A 25,765-nucleotide genomic window follows, 5' to 3' on the forward strand; every position below is an offset into this window, starting at 1 on the left:
AATCTTTCCATAAACGCTTTGGCCTTGAAAAGTCAGCTCACCACGGAGCTAGTTTAGATCTCTTTGTCTCAATGAGATGGGCAGGACAAACAACTGGTAAGCTGTAACAGCAGAGGTAAATGTACCGTATCCTGTCTAATTAATGTTTTTCAGCTTTCACAATACGCTCTCCTCACTACTGACGGATAACTTCAGCCTCAGGATTGTAGAGAAAGCTGTGCTCGTGAAAAGAGAGTTGTCTCCATTTATGCCAGCCATGGCTGTCCGTCTTTGGCAACGACTTCTCTCCGTATCTGACGTCTCTTCCTTCCACTTGGACTTAGGAAAGCTGCACGCCCAGGGACCACTCTTTTAAAAAGCAGTGGAGCCAGAACTCAGTCACAAGGAGTTTGACTCCGCTGAGCATGTCCTGCCTCACATCTGTATCTGTCTCCCTCTTGCTATTGTGTGTCCACTCAACTGCGTGGCCCTTGGGCAAAGCAAGACTCCTCAACCCCAGGCAACCCTGGACCGGAAGGGCTGTCTTCCTCCAGGGAGCCCAAGCCGTCTGGGGAGGACCCTGACATTGGCGGCTGAGGCCCCGGGCCCCTTACTCTCCGTCCTGGATTCTGTTCCGTCGGTACTTTCTCCACCCTCTCCAGACCAGCTCAGCTGCATCCGCTTTGCCTGCTGAGTTGCCACCAAGGAAGGGGAACCCAATTTTGTCCCCAGGATGCAGAAAAGAGGAGCAGTTATGCCATAGACTTCTAGTGGGCTGCCCAGTTTCAATCCTGGCTCCTCTACTTACTCGCTGTGTGGTTTGGGACAAATTACTGGACCTCTCTGTGCCTTGGACTCCACATCTGTAAAATGCGGGATGACAACAGCACCTCCCTCGCAGGGAGACCGTGAAGCTGAAACAGTATAGTCTGAACACTGAATAATCATTTGCTGTCGTTATTTGCACCGTTATTTGCGGTCCTAAGGAAACCTCCCTCCTCTTAGAGATAATGTTTTAGAAGGAAGCTCTTGTTAAAAATTAAAAAAAATTTTTTTTTACTGTTAATTTTTATTTTTGAGCGAGAGAGAGAGAGAGAGAGAGAGAGAGAGAAAATGTAAGCAGGGGAGGGTCAGAGAGAGAGGGAGACACAGAATCCGAAGCAGGCTCCAGGCTCGGAGCTGTCAGCACAGAGCCCGAGGCGGGGCTCAAACCACACAAATCGTGAGATCATGACCTGAGCCCAAGTTGGACTGAGCCAGCCAGGTGGCCCTAAAAAGTTGTTTTCATGTTTATTTTTGAGACAGAGAGACAGGGAGCACATGTGTGCATGTGTGGGGGAGGGGCAGGGAGAAGGGGGGGCCGAGGACCTGAGGCAGACTTTTCGCTGAGAGTGGTGAGCCTGATGCGGGGCTTGGACTCAAGAACCGTGAGATCATGACCTGAGCTGAAGTCAGATGCTTAACCAGCTGAGCCAGCCAAGCACCCCTAGTAGGAAGCTCTTAACCGTAGAAAACACCGGAAGAGCTAAAGAAATACATCTCTAACTGTAGATTTCCAGGCACCCTGGTGCATGGGTACTTCCTTGTATCCTCCAAATCATATCACCCACCTGTCCTGACCATGCTAACAGCTCAAATAATAGCCACCAAGCTGGTGTGCACAAAGTAGCCGATCGCCTCGCGCCAACACTGACTCAAGCTTTTCATTAGTTTGATGTGCGCGGAGGAGGTTCCTGTGCTATTTAAATGAGGCCCAAGGAAGACTTAATCTCTGCAGTGATGACCATTACTCCAGAAAAGCAATGAGGGAGGGGCAGGGCCCGGCCCCAGGCTGGCTTGCTAGGCCTTGCCTGAATTCTGTCCGCAGAGCGGGGAGCAGGGCAGAGGGGCTGTGCTAAGGGAGAGTGGACAGCTCTGGAGGTCCCCCCCCCCTTTTTTTTTCTGCTGTGCACAGTTGGACCAGTTACTGGTCCCGATCGCGACGCCTTGTTTATTGATTCCACAGGCTCAGGACCAGAGCATGATGAATATCACTTTTCCACTGGGGCTAAAGTCACAGGGCCAAAAGACTGAGGCAGTCATCCAGAAAACAAAATTGTTTTTGTCTGAATGTGCCGTTGGAGATACTCTGAAAAACAGGCTTTTCAGGTGATTATGGAACTTAAGCAAAGCCAGGCTCTTGCTTGAATTATCCACATAATTGCCCCAGTTCTCCCGTGTGATCATGCAGATACGACCTCGCAAATCTCCGGCTCATCTGAGCGAGCATTCGAAGTCAGGCAACAAGGGTAATGATGCCAATTTAATAAAGGAAGGACTAGGCTCTGCTGAGAATCCAGCTGTAGCAACAGCCTGGTGTTTAAGAATTTGTGTTTAAGGACTTCCTTTGGCAGAGGTTTGACGAATGTTTTTATTGCTAGTTGTCCACAATAATCCTGGAAGGTGTAGCTCCCGCCTTGAGGATCATCTTGGTCCCTGAACAAGCTTGTCATCTCGGATGTCTTTCCCTGCTGGGAGATCCCGTTTCCCCACTGCTGGGGGTGTCCATGGTGGGCCGGTTCCCGAATCAGCCGTCTGCACTGTATTAACCAACCTGGCTGCCACCTTGCAGAGTCAGTGTATTTCCTCTGAGACACGCTTCCTGTCCCTGCCTTTGGCTAGCTAGGCAGTTACCCCCCTGAGAGGGGTATTGGATAGAGTATCCAAGCACCACCCCCAGCAAGGCCACAGCCAGGACCCCAACAGGAAATAAGTGGCTTGGCAAGATACGATCATTCAAGGAGGAGATCATTACGAAGAGGTGGGCTGGCCAAACGGGACCCTGAGGGCTGGTGCAAGAGTGCAGCGTTGACACTGTCTTGGCTTTTCCATCCGTCTGACCACACAAGGGAGGCAGTGGTCCCCAGAACACGGAACATGGAGCAGGCCACCTTGGGAAGAGCTGCGAGGGACATAGGCTGCCAAGACCACCTTAGAGCAAGGGGCCAGGGAATTCAGACTAGGTGCCATCCCACTGCTAGCCTCTGATCTTAGTTGAGCACCCTCCTAGCTGAACTCAACCAGAAGGGGGAATCTCCTCCATCCCATCCATGAGCCCATACAGGCCAGGCCCTCAGGGCAGAAAACAGGGGTGGAAGAGGGTGGAGGGTGGAAGCAACATGGCGAAGAGAGAGATCCTGCAAACAGAGAAGTCGAAACTCAATTGTACAAAGGAACCCAGCTTGCAAATTCAGAATGGAGTTTCCTTGGGTCTTGTAACCATACTCTAGATCCCAACAAGAGTCAGCTGGTATAGAACCTAGAATCTGCTGGCTTCACAGGTCTGAGAGGATATTTTGACTTTGGTTCCGATAAGTTATCATCGCCTTAGGAAGCTATAGAAATTGCTATCTTGTATAGTCACTGAAGTCTCGGGAATGGGTAAAAATAAAAACGAGTAGGAAAATAATAAAGAAACAGCTCCATAATACTAGCACTTTTATCACTGTTTTAAGAGTAATTGTAACAAAGTGTCATTATCACCATGATAACAACATATACGTTTTTTGAAGTGTATAAAGAACCCGATATGGTAGAATTGTGATTTTAATTGGATGATAAGGCAAATTTGATTAAAGAAGTTCGTAATCAATGTTTAAATGTCAGGGACTTTTTTAATTTGGAAATTCCTAAGTTTTATGTTATTGGTTGGGTAAATGGTGTTTGGATTTTTACAGGAACAATATTTAATAGGCTTATGGGATTAATAAATCATGCATTAGATTAAGCACACGTAGTATTGAGTGTGGCTTTTTATGGTCAAATCCATTGGACGTTCACAGGGCCACTCTCATGTTACTACGGACGTTGTCACGTAAGGTCCAAACCAAGTCCCTTCATGGCTGTGATGCATCGATTGATTCCTACGGGGATTTCTCATCCTAATTCTTTACTGCTAGACCCTCTTTTTGGTCTCTGATGTGAGGCCTCGTTCTTGCCCTACTGTTATTTGGGGATATGTATGCCTTGACTCCCCGACTAGACTGTAACCTCAGGGAGACCAGAACTTCTCCAGAAACAATCTTCATTTTTTTTCCATTTTCCATTTCTCCAAGCCCAGCGCTAGACACATAGTAGGTAGTCACTACATGTTTGCTATTCGGTTGTTTGTTTTTAGACATGTGTGCAATGGTTGTTATTACGCTACAGGTACCCCAATAAACAAAATAACATTTTCTGTCAAGGAAGGAGTTAATATAGAGGATTCCGATGCGGCCAGCTTGAGTATTTAGTGATGAGAACGTTTTATTGGTACTTACGGGACTTCCGTAAAAATACTTCCTCAATTCTAGGATGACCTTTGTGCCCTTTCTCTATTTCACCCTCACTATCGTGCAGAGACTCATTCAGCACCACGGACTTTTTAGGCTCTGGGGTTCTCTAAAGGTATAAGGTACAACTTCTTCTGAGGAGGCTCAAACCTTGTTAACAGAATTCATCTATTAAGAAGATGTCCTACGAATATCTACTGTGTGTCCAGCATGCGCTAGGTCCTGGGAATACAGAGAAAGACGCAGAGTCTCTACCCCCTTACAAGGTCATGATCTAGTCAGCCTCGCACAAAACCATACGCCGTGTGTTCCGTGAGATGTGAGTGACAATAAATGTTCTTATTAGACTTGAGAAGGAAGCCACCATGGTGTGACTGAGTCGTTGGGAAAGTTCCGGGAAAGAGGTGGCAGGGTGGTGAGGCAGACCTTAGGGAATCAAGGGCGGAGGGTGGAGGTGGGAGATGTCTTCTTACTCGAGGCGGGTGAACAAGGTAGTAACGGAGGTAGAAGCGGATTCTGTTCTGGCCACACTGCAGCACGGTGGCCCCATTGCCCCAGGGTAACTGCTGAGAACGGAGCTCTGCGGAAGTGATACGAGCCGACCAGAGCCCGCTGAGGGCCATCTAGGAAGGGATGACAGGGTGTCAAGTCCCCGTCAGGGGTTGAGAGTAGATCCACAGGTAGCGCGATGACAACATGATGTGTCGGAGGTGGTGTTTTTAGTATCAGACATTCCTTCCTGCTCACTAGGTCCTTCTTCTAGTCTATCAGTTGGAACGTTCCAAAGGTAGGATTTTAAAAACCTGACCCAGCCAAGGTGGAGGTGGGCTGTGGAATGGGATAAGAGGCATGGGGAGTCAGTGAGGGAGGGGCTACTCTACTTTAGGAAGAATCACTCCCCGTGAGCATTCCTGAAAGGGGGCAAGCCTGGAGGGAGGAGGTGCCTCCATGCCAAGCCTGAGGGCTGGAGAAGCAAAAGCTAGGCGGCATGTCAATGGGGCAAATGGCCCAGTCCCCTGTCAGTTTCCCTGAATCCACATCAGCTGGATGATCCCCGTGTGCCCCAGAGTAAGAAGTAATAGAGAGAGAGAGAGAGAGCCAGAGCTCGGGGGCCCCAGGAGGACACTGTGGTGACATACATTGCCGAGGACAGGGACCTGACAGGAATGACAGAAGCCTCGGGGTGTGCCACTGTGTGTGGAGGATGATGAGTGGTAACCGGATGCCAGACCCTCACCCCCACCACCTCCCGGCATAAGAATCCCGGGGGGAAAGGGGAGAACAGGGCAGCAGAAGGATCTGAGATGACCCTGAGTTCACAGACATTTCGGTTTCCACTACGTGGCAAACTAAGAGCCTGAAATAGAATGTAAAGGTGGTTATTTTGAAAATTAAAATAATGAACGTCTCCGAGTTTGTGAGCTGAGATTTGTGCCACACGTTTAAGACTAGAAGGAAAAGCAGAGACACTGAAATAGACACAGAAAAGTAGGACAAAACCCCAAAGAGATAGGTGATGTCACAGAAGTCAGGGGAAGGAAGAGATCCATGAACTGGGTCGCAGCAGGGGAGCATCCAAGGAGCTGATGCCTGAAGAGCCAGGCATGAGCCACGGTCCCCCCAAGTTGGCTGTGAGAAGTGAGGCAGTGGGCTCTCAGGGCACAGAGGCCACCCGCACAACGCTTCCCTTGGCCTTACCAGCCGCCTCTGGGTGCACCTAGTCATGTACCTTGAACTGGAGACACCGTCGCCTGCCCCGTTCTTCGGGGGACAGACCATTTAGCCCTTTTTTGATCCCAATACCAGCCTCCTTGTCAGGAAGTTTGACCGGACTCAGCATACATATTGAAAAGCAAACATGAGGCGGACTTGGTCCAGTTTGAAGGTCATAGAGCAGCTGACTGAATATAACGCTTCAAAATGGAAGGGGACGAAGGGAATCAGGTAAGCTTGGGACAACTGTCAGCTCGTCGATCTGACACTGTGACCAGAATTGGTCATGGTGCTGCAGGCCAGTGACGACGCTCCAGTCCGGTGTCGATGACCCACGCGCTGATTCCCCATATAACTTTGGGCAAATCACCTACTTCTCTGGGTCTCACTTTCCTCCTCTGTAAAAGAGCCACCCTGCATCCTCAGAGATTTCTTCTGTTCTCTCCACCGTTGTCAGTGTTTTGTCCTTGGCTACTGGCATATTATTGTTCAATGCAAAGTGCTACAGCTGTCGATTGACCAAACCATGAGGACGTGTTGTCCGGTTAGTGTGGGTTTGGTGAAACGAGCACGCCTATACCCTGTTGGTGAGGATATGATTCTAGAGGACAATGTGACAATAAGTAACAAAAGCCTTGAGAAAATTGTTGTAGCTGTGACACAGCGATCCCATTTCTAGACGTTTAGCCGGGAAATAATCCCAGGCATGTGAAAAGATACGTAGGCAACGATGGATGTTCATAACTAGGAGAAAATTGGAAACAAATGCCAAACAATAGGAGATGATTATCTAAATTATGATACATTCACACAATAGAATACCATGTGTAAAATTATCCATAAAATTATACTGTAGGTGCACATTTATTGCCACGAGGAAATGTGTATAATATTACGCAGGACAGGGGGTTACAATGAGACCTGATCTTTGCAACATTATTTGTTCCATTTATAAGAATAAAAAATAAAGGAGAAGGATGGTGTGAGGGTAGAGGTGGTTTTCATTTGCTTCTTTGTGCTTCTCTGTGTTTCCTGAGTTTTCTGCAATGAATGTGAACTATGTTTGCAATCACGTTTTCAAATACGTCTTTTATAGAGGGCATTTTTCTCCCAGGTCCTCTTTGTATTCTGATGCCAATTAATCTCTCAGAAATATGTCAGTAAGTGCTTCATCGACAAAGGGTCTTTGTCTCTGCCCGGCTCTCGGTCTTCTGGAATGTGGCTTTCCCGGATGTTGAGGAACTTCAGGTGGGTTTTGGTCACATGGTCACATGGTTGGGATGTTTTCGGAGCGAAAGGTGAGAGGGGCTGGGGGTGGCTCCATCAGATCGGAGGACAGAGTGAAAAGAGTTCAGCAGGCGCTGTCTTCTCTCCACCACTGCTAAGTTGAGCGTAAGAACCTCCAGCTCTACAAACAGGGGCCAGGGTGGGTGTCTGTCCATCAGGATTGGGCAGCCGGTGATATTTTTGGAGACGAGATTGCAAAGCATTATGTCTACATGCCGAGCATGGAAGCGGCTCCCCTCTGGCGCGGATCACAGCTTCCCCAGCTTCAGAAATCTTGTGCCGTCTCTTCAGCGGATCCACTATATTCGACTGGTTTCGAGCAAATCACCAAGGCCAGTGAGATCCAGGGGGAGAGCAGTTAGACGCTGTCTCTTGGTGGCAGAGTGGCAGGGCCACATTACGGAAGAGCGCAGGGGGTGACGTCTGTTGCGTCTGCCTGGCGCAAGGCCTTCTGGAAAGGAACAGCTGGTGCCTGTCGACGTGTGGATCTATCGGTCTGGCATTTCCAGGCCTTCTAGTTTTCGGGAGCAGCCCGCAAAAGTCTTGCGTTTTATCTGAAATCGTTTCTTTTTTCATCTTGGCGGCAAATTCCAAACACGTTAAGGACACTTCAGAGCCGCTGGCCGATGTCACTTCTTCCATGTTTCCCCTTATCTCCTCGCGAGAGCCCTTGCGCCTTCTTTAAGTGGTGGCGCTTCTATCTACCCCATAACCACAAGTTTTCAGCTTTGCCGTGGAGTGGGGGGGGGAAGGTAACAGAGGATGCTGCTTAGAAAACGGATGGTGCTGAGGGCAGGGGGAAGATGATGACGACGACCCTGGGCAGGACACCAGGGAGGACCAGGCTTCTAGAGCAGAGAACGGCAAGGCAGGCTGAGGTCATCCTTGATCAGGAGAAGAGGTCTTCTTCTCTGAAGGGAAGGAAGGAGGAAAAGAGGAGGGGGGTTCTCCCAAGGTGTCCCAGCCCTTTGTTGAGTGTGGATTATGGCCATCGGGAAGCCCGACTATGATCCTCTTTGGTGCTTACCTTCTAAGCGGGTCCCCCTGTCTTCTCGGTGGGGCCCAGGCATGTGCTGAGAATGTGGCCCAGGGGAGTCCCAGGGGTAGGAGGAGCCACTGTGGGCAGTGTTCTGGGGGCTCTCTGGTGTTGCTCATCAGCCACGTAGGAATTTCCGAGCACAACCCTGCGAGCAGGCACCCACGAACAGGGACCTTTTGAGGCTTGGGGGCAGGGACGCAGGGACACTGAACATGATTCTGGGCTGAAGATTAGGGCAGAGGAAGGCCAATGGAGTGAGGTATGAGTGGCTTCTAAATAGTGGCTCCAGGAGAGGGCCAGTGGAGCCCGGGGTGAGGACATGCTCAGGGCACAGTCTCCTCTTAAGAAGCTGGGGGAACACCTATGATTGAGCCCCGAGGCCATGCCCACCTGCCAGTTCTGCCACGGGCCAGCTCTGTCCCTGCACCCATAGCCAGCTGAGTGACAGGGCTCCCTGGTCAAGAGACAACGTGGGCCTGTACCTCTGGGGGAAAAAGTGCCACAAACTGTCAACTCCCACTTTAAGGAACCGGTACAGAATTGATGATGCTAACCAACTCTTGGTTTAAAAAGAGAAATAAAGTATGTGACTACTGTATTTATTCCAGTTATTAAGGACCTGAAGGAAAATTAACAGCTGCAACTTAACTGAGCAGAATGTATGATTTAACATTCTATAGCCATATAACCAGCAAGGGCTTTATTGAAACTCCTGGGTTGTTTTTTTTCTTTAGGAGACTGCTGTCAGAACCAGGCTATAACAGAACACGCAAAGATTCACAGAGAAGAATATTAGAATGCGTCGGTCGGTGAACAAAAAAGGCTAAACATATACTCAAAAGCAAGAGAACAATTTTTCTGAGCCTATAGATCTAGAAAAGCACATCAGCTCTCTATTGGCTACCTTATGTAAGAGTATTCAGAAAGTTGCTTTGTCTCTGTGAAATAAGGCATACCTTCCCAAATTTCATTTCCAAACTTAAATTTGAACCTGGAATAAAATTTAATTCCCCACTCACCATGCTATGCATCTGTTGGAAGAAAATTTGAAACAAATTTTCTATTGTACGGCAAAATCAATGCCAATTCATCCTGGTGTTTCTAATCAACATGCCTTATTTTCTTCTCTGTTCCCATAACTTATAATTATTTGTGGTACACTCCAAACAAACCCTTCTGTTCTTCTCCTTAGTGTCTCCTTCTGGCTTGCAATTTATATATGTGGAAGTCATTTGAGGCTGGAGATCACTGATCTATCACTAGGCAATTCTCTGGGTCTTCAAGACCCCCTGCCATTCAAAAAATTCGGAGCTCTATCCCTTGGCTCCTGAGGGCTCAGGTAGAATATCTTAGGGATTAAAATTTTAATTAGAAGTCAAACATGGAGCCATACGGTTTCTCAAATTGGACTTTGAGAAAACAAATCATTGTCTTGGTGCCACCGCTGTTCCCTGCTAAAATAATTTCCACAAATGCTGGAGGACTAAAATATTTGATTCTTGTTCAGAAATCTCATCCAGTAACTTAACATTGGCACATTCCCACCTGGGCCTTCGGCGTGAGGCTGCCTCTCACCCAGCCCTGACATTCTCCCATTCTCGATCCCTTTGGGGTTGTTTAAAATATATAGGCATATTTTCAGCTTGAAAATATTGAAAACATTTCCAATAAGTTTTTATAATTATTGAGGTTGAGTTTTGGAGAGCAAGCTTCTCAAGTGGGCATCAGACCAGGGAAATTCTTGAGAAACCAGCCAGACGTCCTGCACCTGAAATGCTGGGGGCAGAGTGGGGACTGAAGCTAAAGTTCATGTCCACAGCAATCACAACCCAGAACCTTCCTGCTTGCCTTCATCTCTTCCTTAATCTAAACGATGCGAGTCAAGGGGCAGCAACCCAGAACTAAGGAGCCAGGCACTCTCCACTGCTTAATTTAGGCAATTATGTGGTTGAATCAAAAGACAACAGAAAGACCCAGAAAAACACTCACAGCAAGATAATCCATTGCATATTAGCGACTGGGTTGGAATCTCTTTTCCTCTGGCTGTAGTGGACCCAGGTGATGTGAATTGGTAATATGCTTTCATATTACAATTTTTCCCAGTGCTGAGTAGAGAAATGTGATTTTGTGGTCTCTCAAGCCATTCAACGCCACTGCTTTTTGGCAAACAGAAAAATGCTTTCCTGCAGCACTCATTTCTATATCCCACTGGACTGAATTTGCACAACTAAGGGGAAAAGCCCCACAAACTCATGAGATGCTGCATGGCCGTTAGGTTTTCATTGGTCTTCAATCTTTCTCCATTGTATCTCCAAAAATGTCAACGAGTGTTGTGAAATCTTCCACACAAAACTGATTTTAATTCACTGTAGTCAAAAACAAATAAACATACCACAATTTGGGGCGGGGGGAGGGGTGGTAAGGGAAAGGTTGTGAAATAATCGTTTTCCATCGTAGGTGGTCACAACACCCCCAAAGTTAGGGACGCTGCCTGGGAAATACTATCTGAAGATTTATTTACCTGCTTGTTCGATGTCAGGATTAGAAAACAGACTTACAACTGAAAGGAGGGGCAGACAGAGTCTGGTAAGGGGGAAAGCAAGACTGTGAGCAGGAAATGGCTCTGACATAAGATGGCAACAGGTGGGGCTGGGGAGTGGGGTTTTAAGAAGACAACATTCTCCAAAGAGGGAACTATGGGGGCAGGGGGCAGAGCTATGGAGAGAGCGTTAAAGGAGGCTTAGACCCCCTCTCTCCATTCCGGCCACGCACAGACCTTTGAGAAGGATCAAGTTTTGTCAGTCACTTTGCAATTTAGAAAAATTAAGCCATCCCTTCCCTTACCCTTCCTCCTTTATTTTCTTCTGCATTCGAAGACAAATTGAAGTGATTTCCAAAGAGAAGTTGTAAAAAGAAGTGGTATAATATCTAAAATATAATTTCAGAGAGATCTAATGTGAAATAAAACTATTTTATAAGACGAGCACAACCCAATTACCTTTCTTAAAGCAATACTGCTTTATCTGCTGTAGCACCTTGGAAAGGGCTTCTCTGCTCCTGAGTGGTTAGAGCTGTAGGCCTGCGGATATCCAGCCAGGATGTACCCATAAGGCATAGCACCCATAGTCCGTTTTGACCGGTTGATACAAACCATTAAATATTTTTATTAGTGATATGGATGCTTGCACAATCTGAGAGGGATGAGGTTTAGAACACAACAAAATGAAGAACATTTGAGTTCCAGGAGGTTGAGTTGGAATCCCTGTTTCATTACTAACAGTGGGAACTTGACCTTCCTTTCCCTCCTTCCCCTTTCCTCTTACCCACAGTGATACATAACATCTCAGGTAACTTAAACAGCATCAACCAATAACCTCTCAAACTGGAATGCCAACAGCCTTTCTTGTCCATTGGTCGCTTTTCAAGCTGGTGAAAAAGAAGCCAACCAATAAACACCAATACAGTAGGGTCTGTGTCTCCAGAGGCCTTTACCTTTAAGATAAACTTTCCTAAGTCAGTATTCGGATCCCTTTGTCAGCCCACGTTGGCACTGAAATTGGCAAGGCATTGCTATTCTCTTATAAAATATACAATGTCCTTAACAAGGAGATTATGTAGCTTCCTCTTATGTCTGTTGAGGTATCAGTTTGTAGCCAGGCATCCGGTTCCCCTTTGTATCTTTGTCCTTCCAAGTCTGATAAGGATTGCTCATCAATTATGTACTTCTCCCTCCCGGGTTGGGGTGGAGGTGGGGAGTCCTCTGTCTCCAAGCCCAGAGAAAAATTCACTACCTGAGATAGGCCAAGCTCTCCGTGTTGTCACGTTAGTTTCTTCCATATTATGAAAGAGAATTTTCAAAGCTCAGTTTCACAGCCTGTTGGAGTTTTATGGTGACGTCTCCGGGTGATGCTCACGTTTGCGTTTGCATCAAAAGCTCTTTATATTTTTACATATAAAAACTTGTAAATGCAGGATAGCTGTCTTCACATTTTGAAGGACACTCCTGTCAAAGGAGCACTGGATTTCAGCTCTGTCGCTCCAGAAGGAAGAAATGGAACCCAGGGGTGGAGTCTACAGGAACAGATTTCTTCTCAAAGTTAGAAAGCATTTTCCTTAATGGTTTGAGCTGCTGACAAATGAATGGAACCACTTGCTTCAGAACAGTAGGGGCTAGTCACTGGCACTGGAAGAAGACACCCTTAACACATTATTTCAAGAGACTGGACACCATTCATGAGGGAAGTGAAAAGGGGCTTTGGCACCAAATGATCACTACGGGTCTTTCCAATTCAAAGACCCCTGGGACCTCCCAACTTTGAGGAGTCGGTTGGAGAGTGGAAGTTAGCCCACTCTGTAGAACACAGCATACTCACGAGGATACTTGTCTTCTTTTGTTCAAGTCTTCCTTTACTTCTTTTAGTAGAGTTTTATAGCTTATGATTGTATTTATATAAATACCAGGGCTTTTTTGTTTGGTTTGGCTTCCGCTTTCTGAGATTTAAAAGTTACAGTAAAATAAAGGAGTAACTTAGACTTCCATATTTCCACAATTCAGAATGAACAGATGTTAGCTCTTTTGTCTTATTTGCTTCTTACCAATTTTTTGGAAGAGAAAAAGAAGGAAGAAAGGAAGGAAGGGAAGGAGGGAGGGAGGGAGGGAGGAAAGGGGAGGAGCGAGCCCAGGAGCGATATTAACCAACGTCCCCAAACCAGTAACTCCCCACCTATTCTTCTTGACATCCCTCTAGAGACAAAAATGTTCTTGTATCACTTTAAAAACTTTTATTGTTAGATAGATGTGCCTCTGTTAAAACACACACGCGTGCACACACACTGTATAGTTTGGTCTTTAGCGCATACAAGTATAAATCCCATCAATCTACATCTTGCTGTTACACTCTACCTTCTGTTTGTAACATCCACTAGGGACGATATAGACCAATTTTATTTATTATTTTTAATTGCTGTCTGGTATTTCATCATAGAGAATACCACATTTTCTGTATTCCTGTATTGGGAGATGTTTCAGTCACTTGCCTTTTGTCCCTGCCGTTACAAAAACATGCTGCACTGACACTGTTGTGTGCAAGATGCTTATGACACTATGCAGGAGGCTGTCTCGTGTGTATCCCAAAGCACGATTTCTAGCACACAGGGTAAACACGTTTTCCTAGCTGCCACCAAACTTTTCTCCTCGGGGCTTTTACCAATTCACATTTCCAGCAACAATTTATTATTTCTCCTACAACCTCGCCAACAGTTGAGATAGCCCCCCCTTAAATTTTACGAATACAATGAATGGAAAGTGGTCTCCTTTTGTGTTGTTTCTTTGCCTTCTCTGGGCTTGAACATCTTTTTTGTTTGTTTCCTTATTTGTTGGCCATTCACATCTCCTTTTCAGACAACTGGTTCATTTTTTCTACTTTTTTTATTTTGTGTTTTTGTATGTTCATTCCTAGTCTATTAAATGTGTCTCCTAGTCTGTTTTTAACCTTTGGCCAATAGAAGGCTACAGGCTTTTTCTGTACAGAATTTTAAAATTTGACATAGTTAAATCTATCTTTTTCTTTATTGTTGGGACTTTGTAAATTTTTTTTTTTTTTTTAGGTTTCCTCTACCCTAAGATCATGTAGGCGTTGTCCTTTATTTTCTTTATTAGTTTTTGAAGTGTGTTTTTTCACATTTAGGTCTATAATCCATCCGGTGATGTATGTGTAAAGTGTATGATATGAAGTAGGGATTTAATTGCATTTATACAGCCCTCCCTCCCCTCCACCCCACAACTGCCCGATCCCATAAGATTTTCCTAGGATTGTTTCTGCCATTCCAGAGCTGGCCTGTCCTCATCTTAGTTTAATGGTCTCTGCACATATTCTTGTGGGCCAGAAGGTGACAAAGCAAGACAGTTCCAATGGACTCGTATCATAGTACACTTGAGTGTACCGAAGCAGAAAGAACGTGGAATTATGGTGAATAGTCTTGACATGTCACTTCAGTGGTCGACACAGTCTGATCTGTTTTGCTGGCACAGACTCTCTCCCACCTGTAGCTAGTACAGAGGTTACGGGTTGGAATGTGTCTCCCCCACGATTCATATGTTGGAGCCCGAACCCCCGGTACCCAGGGAAATGACCAGAAATCGGGCCTGTGAAAAGGTAATTAAGTTAGGGGCTGCTGGGTGGCTCAGCGAGTTAAGTGTCAGACTCTTGATTTCAGCTCAGGTCATGATCTCCCAGTTCTCGAGATGGAGCCCCGTGACGGGCTTTGCGCTCACAGTGCAGAGCCTGCTTGGGATTCTCGCACTCCTCTCTCTCTGCTCCTCCCCTGCTCATGCTGCTCTCTCTCTCTCTCTCTCTCTCAAAATAAATAAACTTAAAAGGTAATTAAGTTCAAATTGTTTTTTGGTAATTTTAGGACAGGTCCTCATCCAATATTACTGGTGTCCTTATAAGAAGAGGAAATTTGGACACAGACATGTGCAGGTACAGAGGAAAGGCCACGCGAGGACACGGCAAGCAGGAGGCCGCCTGCAAGACAAGCAGAAAGGTCTCAGAAGATACCTTTCTCTTGGGCTTCCAGCCTCTAGACCTGTGAGAAAATAGATTTCTGTTGTTTAAGCTCTCAGTCTGTGGCACTTTGTATCAGCAACCCTAGAACACTAATACTGTAGGATAATCCCCAACAAAGATGTATGAAGACGTCAGTAATTAGATAGATTTAAGCCTCTCACCATGTATTTTTCACTTAGCATAAGTACGTGAAAAACCCGCAAACAATTCTACGATGAGCTCACCCGAACAGGGGGGATGGCGGTCGGGGAAACCGTATGAAGATTCACGGGGAGCCATCAATTTGCCAAGTCATTCCTCTCTCAGGCTAGCAGGCGTGATCTGATCGCTCGCAATACGTCGTATTAGTTTCTTACTGCTGCAAAAACAAATTAAAACAAACTTAGGAGCTTAAAACAAATTTAGCGTCTTCCCGCGTGGGAAGTAAGAAATCCTGAAATAGGGGTGTTGGCGAGGCCGTGCTCCACGCTTCTGGAGGCCACAGAAGAGAACTCACTCTCGTGCCCTTTTCAAGTGCCTAGAGGCCACCCGGGTCCCTTGGCTTAATGCTTCTTCCTCTGTCATTACAGTCACCACTCTAGCCTTTGATTCTGCCTTCACATCTCCTTTTCAGATTCTGACCCTCCAGCCTCCCTCTTGGGAGGACCTGTCTAACTCACTGGGCCTGCCTGCATAATCCAGGGCGATCTCAAAAACCTTAACGTAATCCCATCTGCACAGTCCCTTTTTTGCCGCGTATGGTAACTCATTCACAGGTTCAAGGGAGCATTATCCCGTCTACCACAGTTGCAAAACAGTTCGGGAGAGTAATTTTATAAGAAACTAATTCTGTTGTGTTCGAAAGTAGAGAATTTTTAAAAGAATGGAAGTCCTGAAAGGCTTCCTGCTTCTTAACTCAAGGGAAGAGGCGTTAAATTAAGTTTTGAAAATTGTCTCTCAGTACCAGAAGTTTTTCAAAATAGTTTTTAAGTCCTTGTTAAACTTAAAAGGTGTTGTTTTGGTTAATTTTGTTTGTTTGTTTGTTTGGTTTGAGCCCCGTGTTGAGCTTTTTTCCACATTCAGTTGGATTCCATCTGCCAATGTGCAAACGGGGCTGTTTCCACTTAGGAGATTTTCTCCCATGTGCAGCCTCGAGGCAGAAGTGTCCCAAACTACTACTGATCTCTTCAGGCAGCTTATGCAACACGCGGAGTCAGGCTCCAAGTTAGAAGGGCGAAGCTGTCGGGGCCGGAAGGGAACCAACACTCCTCTGGCCCAGCATGACTCCGTTCCTTCACCGCGCCTGTCACTGACCCTCCCGGGCAGCTGCAGGCAGCACGTTCTTGCCCCTAAAGCCCCGCGGGGTCACATGGGGGAAGTGTCATGGGCTGACAGCGCTGAATTACGACCTGCGTTGGGCATGGCGGATGCGTGGGTGGGAAAGCTGCCTGCAGGCAGCCTGAGACCAACCCACGTGGGCACTTGCCAGAAGCCACCCGGGGAGTTTCAGATACAGACAGATCCCGACCGCTTGCAGCTGACTGATGGAGGAGGGAGGGCTGATTGTTCTGGAAGGCTGTTCCATTCCCAGGGGACATGTGTTAGAACAATTCACTCCCCAGGCTCTCAAGAGAACATGTTTATCAGCGGCTACTGCTTGCATTCCAGAATGGCAAGCTGCCTCGGTCGTCTGTCTGTGTGTATCTTAGTAGATGTGAGTTCCGACCGTGCACACGCACATAATCGTGCAAGTGTACGCCGGGCACGTGTGCGTCAATGTATGCCTGCCGATCTGTCTCCTTCTGTGCATTTGTTGTTGCACGTGCCAGTGCGTGCCTGTGTGTGGGTCCTGCTTTTCACTAAGACTCAAGAGAGGCCAGAGGTGGGATCTTCCAGCTTCCCGGCCAGCCTCTCCCTGCTCACTCTGACGCTCCCAGGGGTGCAGATCTCTGTCCAACGCATCAGCTTTCCCAGAAAGGCACCCTGGCCATTCTTGGGGAGGCAGGAAATGCCATATGGCCTGAGTTCTCTTCTTGTTCCCCCTCATCCTTCACAGAAGCGATGTCCCAGGCTTGTGGTCTCGTTTTTTTTCTTTTTTTTTTTAATTGATAAGCTTTATTTTTAAGAGAAGTTTTACATTCGCAGCAAAACTGAGCAGAAAGTTCAGAGAATTTTCATGTAGCCCTTGTCCCTACATATGCACAGCCTCTCCCGTTATCAAATCTGGCACCAGAGTGGCACATTTGTTAGAATCAATGAACCAACAGGGACACATCATTATCGCTCAAGGCCCATAATTTACGTTAGGGTTCACTCTTGGTGTTACGCATTCTATGAGTTTTGACAAATGTACATCACAGGTATCCACCATTAGAATATCACACAGAGTAGTTTCGCTGCCCTAAGAATCTTCTGTGCTCTACCCATTCATCTCTCTCCCTGATCCAAGCCCTGGCATCCCCTGCTTTTTTTCCAGTCTCCATAGTTATGCTTCTCCAGAATGTCATATGGTTGGAATTGTACAGTCCATAGCCTTTTCAGATGGGCTTCTTTCACATAATAATTTGCTGAATTTAATTCTCCTCCCTGTCTTTTCATGGCTTGATAGCTCATTTCTTTTTATTGCTGAATAATATTCCATTGTCCCATGGACCATAGTTTCTCCAATCCCCGACTGAAGGACATCTTAGTTATTTCCAAGTTTTGGCAATTCTGAATAAAGTTGCTATAAACACTCATGTGCAGGTTTGTGTGTGGACAGAAGTTTTCAACTCATTTGGGTAAACACCAGGAAGCTTGGTTGCTGGATCGTGGGTAAGAAAATGCCAAAGTGTACGGGCTCTTTTTAAACTTAGCATTTCTGCTTGACTTTATTTTCCACAAAACTATTTATTAATATGCAGTAGGCACTTGAAATCCTCATGGGATGGCACTCTTGCTTCTTCCAGAATTCCCCAACTCAAGAATGTGGAAAATTTGTACAGGCTCCTGGCGTCTTCCCGAATCACATTTCCATCGGGAGTTAAGTGCTTCCTGCACATCCTTGCACACCACAATCTAACTGCCTCCCAACTTTTACAAAACGTCGAGCTTTTACTTGGTGGCCATTTTTCACATACACAAAAATAACTTCTTGTTGCTTTATAATTCAAAAGACTTACTCTGTAGCGTTAGTCAAGGAGAGGAGGTCAATACGCTGCCCTAGGACGAGGCTGTCAGTGGGTGGGAGGGTAATCTAGGCACATTCATGAAGCCGAAAGATTTGTCCCCAGTACAAACCCCATGGCGTAGTCGGTTCATATTGATGCCTCAGCAAAAGGACACGTTGCAATCTGATGTGGGCCTTCTGAATCACACAGGGAAACTCAAACCCACAAATGATGAGTCCACAAATTCCATACGGTACCTTTCAAAAAATTTTTATGAAATAGATTCATATTATTAACTTGGTCTAATCTGAGAAACATTTCATTAGTCTGTTCTCAGCTTGCACAGTAGCCTGATGACAGTATAACTCTAAGAATGCAGAGAACAATATAAAAATCACTGATTCATTCATTTAAAAAAGTGTATCGAGGGGCGCCTGGGTGGCTCAGTCGGTTAAGCGTCCGACTTCAGCTCAGGTCACAATCTCGCGGTCTGTGAGTTCGAGCCCCAAGTCGGGCTCTGGGCTGATGGCTCAGAGCCTGGAGCCTGCTTCCGATTCTGTGTCTCCCTCTCTCTCTCTCTGCCCTTCCCCCATTCATGCTCTGTCTCTCTCTGTCTCAAAAATAAATAAACATTAAAAAAAATTGTAAAAAAAATAAAAAATAAATAAAAAAATAAAAAAGTGTATCGAGTCCTGGTTCTGTTCGTTTCTCCATTTAGAGATGAGGAAGTTGTCTCTGATGTCTCTGGTAATACAGTGACACCACCACTAAACAGCCTGCTTAAAATGCTGGAGATGATATTAATTAAAATATATATATATATTTAAAGCACAGCTGAACCAGCATCAGAACAAGGCATTCCTAAGAGATCAGAAATCTTGAGAAAGCATGAATCCAGAGAGGAGAACTGATGCTGGAGGCAGTGATTACCTGTGGGGGCATGGCCATTTCTTGGTGACCTAGTCCAGGCTTTAATGCGTCATGCAGGTACCAGGGACAGGCAGGGTGAGGAGGGGACTGGGAGACCCCTCACATAAAGCCAGGACCGCTAAAGAATAATATGCTGAAGAACTGAACCAGGGCAAAAGAACCTGCCCCTCTGAGGGGCCCTTTGGTTGCAGGAGGAAAGAAAAATGTCTCCCAAGAATTTCTAATAGCGAGCCAAAATTCATACTGCTTGGCTAGCTCTAAAGCCAGCAATTTATTTCACGTGATAACATGTTGGGACTACCCCCGTGCCCCTGAAAGAAGCAAATGTAACACCTCAAAGAATCATCACAGGAAAGATTTTAAGAAATATGAGCTCAGGATCAAAATTCACCAAACTCATGAAAAAGTAAGCCACCATTAATGAAAATCAAGAGAAATCATAAACCATAGAATCAGACCTGCAAAGATTGCAGCTACTGGAAATACCAGCAGAGAATGTGACATCAGTTTATGTAAAAATACTTAAAGAAATAAATAAGGGGATTGAATGTAAGGTGAGGATTAATAGGCATCAAAATACATCAGGCAGGTTTCATAAGGAGCCAAAAAGTACTGTCAGAAATGGAAAGTCAGTGTGGATACAGCACAGAGAAACAGGTAAAAAATATAAAAGTGGTTAAGAGGACGAGGATGAAGGAGGAAGATCTAACTTTACCAGGTGAGAGTTGCATGAATAGGTAACAGGAATGATGTGGAAAAAGCAGGATTTTAAAAGGTAATAACCATGAATTTCGCAGAACCAATGAAAGACATCAACCTTCAGATTCAGAAGGCCTAAAGAACACCAAATCAGATAATTAAAAAAAAATCCTCACTTAGGGGCAACTGGGTGGCTCAGTTGGTTAAGTGCCCCACTCGATCTCAGCTGAGGTCTTGATCTCAGGGTCTTGAGTTCAAGCCCCACACTGGACTCTGTGCTGGGTGTAAAGACTACTTTAAAAAAATCCTCACTTCGATATCTTGGCAGTAAAACTGTGGACCAAGGGTCAGCAGTTTGGCCCATGGACCAAATCCTGCCTGCCACCTACATACAATTTTAAGGGAACACAGCCACGCCATTTGTTTACATATCATTTATGGCTACTTTTGTGCTATAGTAGCAGAGCTGAGTAGTTACAACAGAGACTGTATGGCCCACAAGTCTAGAAATATTTATTAAATGGCCCTTACTTGAAGATGTTTGCCTACCCCTGTTGCAGAACATCAAGGCAAAGAGAAGACATAATGATTATTCATATTTATGGTGAATTGGCAGTATGACTAAGATTTCCTCTTAGATCTCTTGAGCAATAGTTCTCAAACTTGGTCTCAGAACAAGGGCCAGCAGCCTGAGCATCACCTGGGAATTTGTTAAAAGCGTAAACATCTTTTTTTTTTTTAATGGATGGATGATTTTATTTTGCTTACTTCTCTTTCACATCTATATTTTCCACACTTAATATATTTTACTTTTTAATAAAAAATTGGAAGTTCCTTAAAAATAATGATTCCAAGGATTAAGGTTAACAGAGCATTCCTAAGTGATTAATGAGGAATAAGAAGTCTTTGTTATCTGGTATTGTGGTTACGGTGATGGAAAGCCCAGAATCTCAATGATGAAACTGAAGTCAAACAACCTGCCCACAGTCATCCATACTTGTATGACCACATGTCCTGATTTGGGGCTCATAAAATGTGATTACATTACACCCTATGTTATGGGTGCAGAGGTTGTCAAAACCATATAGAAAAAGTGCAAACATCTTGAGCCCACAGTCTTCTGAACGATTCTGATGCACACTGAAGTTTGAGAACCATTGCTCTTGACTATTGTACTAGCCCAGAGGTTCTCAGCCCTGGCCATCTCTTAGAATTATCTGTGGAGCTTGTAAAAGAAATATGATTGCCTGCCCTTACCCCCAAAGATCCCACCTAACAGGTCTGTAAGGAGCCTGGGCATTGGCATTAAAAAAAAATCCCCTCCCTCATTCAGGTGAGAACCATTGTGCCTGCCTCATTTGATCACTGGTAAAGTGGGCATGGAGAAAATCTGAAGAACTCCCAAAGCTTTGTCCATGTCATGTATGGTATTCTTGATTGTGCAAACTATATAAGAACAAGGGCCACTTGGGGTGCAGGGGACTGTTTTGCTGACTTATCTGAACCTCTCAAATAAACCCAAACTAAGTCTTACTTACCTTTCCTTTATCCCTTCCCCACCCTGTCCACCACCATCTTTCTCCTGGAAGAGGAACTACCAAGGAGTGAAGTAAGGAAATATCAAGCCATTCAAGTGGGTGGAGAAACAAATTTTGTGAACAGTCAGTTTTGTTGTAAACAATTCTGGGATAAGAAGGGTTTGGGTAATGCCCGCTACACCAACAGGGGAAGAAGGAACTGAGCCTTGATGAGTTAAGAAACTTTGACCCGGTTCCTCTGCATTGCGGGTGCATGGGATGGGAGCAAGCAGGGGACAGAGGATTCACGCCAAAGTTCTCACAAATGTGGGGTGCTAGAAGGGGAAGGCTGACATCTTCTTTATTCACCCGTGATGACAATGACCTCTGCTGAAGGACATACTTCCCAGGCATACCTACTGAAAGCCTGCCCAACCTGCACCCACCCGCTTTCTGGTGTCTCAGCACAGATACCTCCCCCAGCAGACAAGGCTACAACCTGAAACCCAGGTGACATCAAATCACTACCGTCTTCTTAGCTTTTAGGTGAAAGGGGCAATTGGGACCAAATGCTTCTTTGGCAGAGGATAGTAAAATTCAGGGGGAGAGGAAGAAGGGGCCAGGAAAAGGCTGAGAACACTGCTTCTCAAGCCCTACATGTGCACACAAGCCACCCGGGGATCTTGTTAACCTGCGGATTGGATCTGAATGGATCTGGGTAGAGCCTGAGATTCTGCGTTTCTAACAGTTTCGCAGGTGGATCTGATGCGACTGGTCCTCGGACCGCATTTTGAGTGGCAAGAATCTAAGCTTTGCTCCCAGGGCCGGTTCCCTTGAAAACCCTTCCCCACACGGTGTCCAGACCCCCTGCAGCTTCTAGCTTCTGGCAACAAGAACATGTAGGGGTGGACGTTGAGATGCACTCAAGATTGGCCTTCTATAGTTTGCTCAAATGTAGGGACTGACTGATGTTCCCAAGCTTGGCAAAATACCACTTGCCTAAAAAAGAATCCTGGGAGTTTATCGAGTTTCTCACCTAAAATTTCAAAATAACATAATGTGGAACCACCATGAAAACAAGTGGTTTTTATAATAGGGAAGCCCACAAAATGGCCACAGTAATTTACATCTTCATGGTTTATAGGCAAAAAGTCTTCAACTTGAGCTGAGGGAGAAGTAAAATAAATAACTGGGGTTCTTTTACCACTCACCAAGATACTTATGCACTTAAAAGACTGATGCTAGAAACCACATTCTCATCCATTCTGAGTTTCCACCCATTCCCTTGGAGCTGTATCTGGTGGCTGTTATTGTAATGCCACTGTGAATATTTGTTTAAAGCTCACCGCACATTTATGGGGACCAGATTTGGTTCCCCGCAGAAACCTTGCATGAGGCAATTGAGAAAAATAATTGTCATGAGCAAGGTTTGGGCAGCAGGGAGAATGAGAGGGTTGTAGAGAACTAGAACTGGAAGACAGGCAGACCCCCAGGGTCAGAGGACTCCACACAAGGAGTTAAACTCGGGTCCAGGAAGTGAAGAACCCTGAATCCAGAAAGCTGATCTGAATCTGAGTCTTTTTGTCTAAGGCAGAGCTCAGGACAGCTGCAAGAGGTATAGGGGTCATGCAGGGTGAGAGCTCACTGGGACAGGGTTGGGAAATGGTCAGTGTGGGAAATAGGACGAAGAGAAAAGCATTAGGTGAGTAAGAAGCCTCCTGGTACAAACTCCTCCTGATCAGGCAGACGCGGGGACTGGTTCCCAAGGATCACTGATGCCAGGAAAGGCCAGCTGCCAGGTGACCTGTCCCTGGGAAATGAGGTACCTCCTTTGACAACTCCACCAGGAGTCCGTTCTCTCTCCTGACCATCCTGGGCATGGATATGGAGTCTTCTAGGCTGTTCCTCAAGCACTGATTGATACACAAGACCTGATGGGTAAGAAACAGGGGCAGACCGGGTATCTGCCTGGTGGGCTAGACCAAGCAGTAAACATCATGGAGATGTGGCCCCCTGGGGACTGGGAATCCAATTCTGGAAGCTCATTCCCTGGGAGGCTGGAATACAAGCATCTGTGTTCTCACCACTGACCAGGCATTAGATGATTCCAGGGAGCTTTCAAATAAAATCTCAATGCCCTGGCTCATGCCCAGAGATCCCAACTGAATTGGTCTGGGAAGCGTCCCTGGCATTGGTATTTTTTAAACATTCTCTGGGTGATAATAAGGCTCAGTCAAGGCTGAGTTAGAGGAACGTGAACAGGGGAGATAAGCGACTGTCTCTGCCCTTGTCACCCCCCTCTTTCTATGGAAAGGCCTCCTCTGAATGTTTAGTGTTTGACAGTCTGAGTTTTATTCATACTATCTCTTTAAAGAATAATAACCATTGGGTTTATTTATTATTTTTCCACTAAATTACTTTAAAATCCTAATTTTTCCAGAAGCCTTTCAGTTATTTAACAATGACTAATCACTATGTACAAAGCACTGTTCTCCAAGGGAGAGGCACGAAGTGACAGGAGATGACAGGAGGGGGAGGACCAATGTTCAGAGCCCACGCGGGGATGTGTGTTCTCGCCTGCCCACGGCTGGGCCCACCCTCCTCCACAATGCCACCCCTCTGCCGTTGGCGGATGTCTCCCCTGGGGACCAAGATGCTCGGTAACAGGCCACAGAAGATAGGCTCCATGTGAAATGTGGATCCAGAGAAGAATCGGAACAACAATGCAAGGAATGTCCTGGGCTTAAGCATCTCCGTGAGATACCATGTCAGGACCTCAGTAGGCTGCCAGCCAATGGGCTTTCCCAGGCATCCTCCCTCGACGTATTTGCTTTTTCTGAGACCACCAAACCCCAATGGAAATATCTGTGAGTTCTGTGCTCCACCAGGTGCTTCACAACCTTGGTCAGAATATGGTCATGCCCACCATGACCTCTCCAGCCGGCAAACCTACGCTCACCATTCCCAGCTCCCTAGGTTCGCGTGAGTCTTCTCTGTGGATAGCCACCGACTCCTAAATCATGTTAAGTGAGATAAGTTAGACAGAGAAAGACAAATACTGTATGATCTCACTTATATGTAGAATCTAAAAGAGCCAAACCTGCAGAAACAGAGTGGAATGGTTGGTACCTGGGGCTGGAGGTGGGGGAAATGGGGAGATGTTGGCCAGAGTGCACAAACCTATATCATTAGACTATGTCTGAGTTCTGGAACTTGAATGTAGAGCATGGTGATTATAGTTAATAATTACATACTTGAAAGTTGCGAAAAGAGGAGGTCTTAAATGTCCTCACCACAAAAATGCAATGCTGATTATGTGCCATGATGGAAGTGTTAATGCTGTGGTGGTAATTATTTGCAGTATATCAAGTCGACTCACTGTGCACCTTAAATTTACATGATGCTATATGCTACTATATCTCAATAAAGCTGGAAATAAATTTTTTATTTTTTATTAAAATTTTTTTTTAAATGTTTATTTTTGAGAGACAGACAGAGAGACAGAGACAGAGAGAGAGAGAGCATAAGCGTGAGTAGGGGCAGAGAGAGAGGGAGTCACAGAATCCAAAGCAGGCTTCAGGCTCTGCAATGACAGTGCACAGCCTGAATTCACAAACTGTGAGATCATGACCTGAGCCAAAGTCATACATTTAACTGACTGAGCCACCCAGGTGCCCCAAAATATCAGGAAATGTTCTTGAGAATGCTCCTATTTTGTGTTCAATCTCACTGAGTATATCTGCTGTAGTTCTGGCCAAGTCATGAAGTTGGCTAGGCCCTCTACGTTTTTGTATGCATCTCTGACTTTTGGGTCAAATGGATATGCATTTTTATATTTTTTTATTAGTGGAATTAAGACATAGTAGGGTTGAAGGAATGGGATTATTCTTTATGTTTTGTATGGTCATAAAACCTCTCATTTTTTAACGGGGAAAGTAGGTATTGGTATTTCTGTTTCAGTAGAAAATCTAGGATTAGAAAAATTAAATAACTCACCCAAGGTCACAGCTAGTCAATGGAAAAGTTGCAGTTCAACCAATGTTAGTTTTATTATTTATACATTAAGTGAATTTTTCTCTGCTTTGTTCAGAAGTAAGCCAAAATAAATATTTAACTGATATATTTCCTTTTGTTTTTTAAATTTTTTTAAAAGTTTATTTACTGTGAGAGAGACAGAGACAGCACAAGTAGGGGACAGGCAGAGGAAGAGGGAGAGAGAGAGAGAATCCCAAGCAGGCTACGCACTGTCAGCACAGAGTGGGGCTCGAACACGTGAAGCTGTGAGATCATGACCTGAGCTGAAACCAAGAGTCAGAGGTTTAACCAACTGAGCCACCCAGGAGCTCCTGATTTGTTTTCTTTTATATGGAGGGCTGTATTCATTTTGTTAGTCTGTTCTTACTTTTACAAAAAAAAAAAAAAAAAAAAAAAAAAAAGTTAAAAAAGTTATTTGGGGAACTAGAACACAAACTCCTGAACCTACCCCCGTGATTGGCTAAATAATGGTCCCTTGATGATGTCCACATCCTAATCCCAGGCAACTATGGGAACAAAAATGTTACCTACATGGTAAAGAGAATTTGCAGATGGGATT

General features: G+C 45.5%; 1 protein-coding gene across 3 annotated transcripts in view; it reads right to left on the reverse strand.

The window, feature by feature from the left end:
- The window catches only part of KCNE2 (potassium voltage-gated channel subfamily E regulatory subunit 2), a 76,132-nt gene that overhangs the window by 34,928 nt on the left and 15,439 nt on the right, over positions 1-25,765 (reverse strand). The window contains exons 2-3 of one of the 3 annotated variants that reach the window (XR_006207444.1): positions 15,122-15,255; positions 8,026-8,200 (exon numbers count right to left, since the gene is read on the reverse strand). The gene's annotated coding sequence lies outside the window, so the exon portion shown is untranslated. The other 2 variants (XR_006207443.1, XM_042956238.1) reach the window with 2 other exon arrangements.

Source organism: Panthera tigris, chromosome C2 (genome assembly GCF_018350195.1).
Source record: "Panthera tigris isolate Pti1 chromosome C2, P.tigris_Pti1_mat1.1, whole genome shotgun sequence".
Taxonomy (NCBI): domain Eukaryota; kingdom Metazoa; phylum Chordata; class Mammalia; order Carnivora; family Felidae; genus Panthera; species Panthera tigris.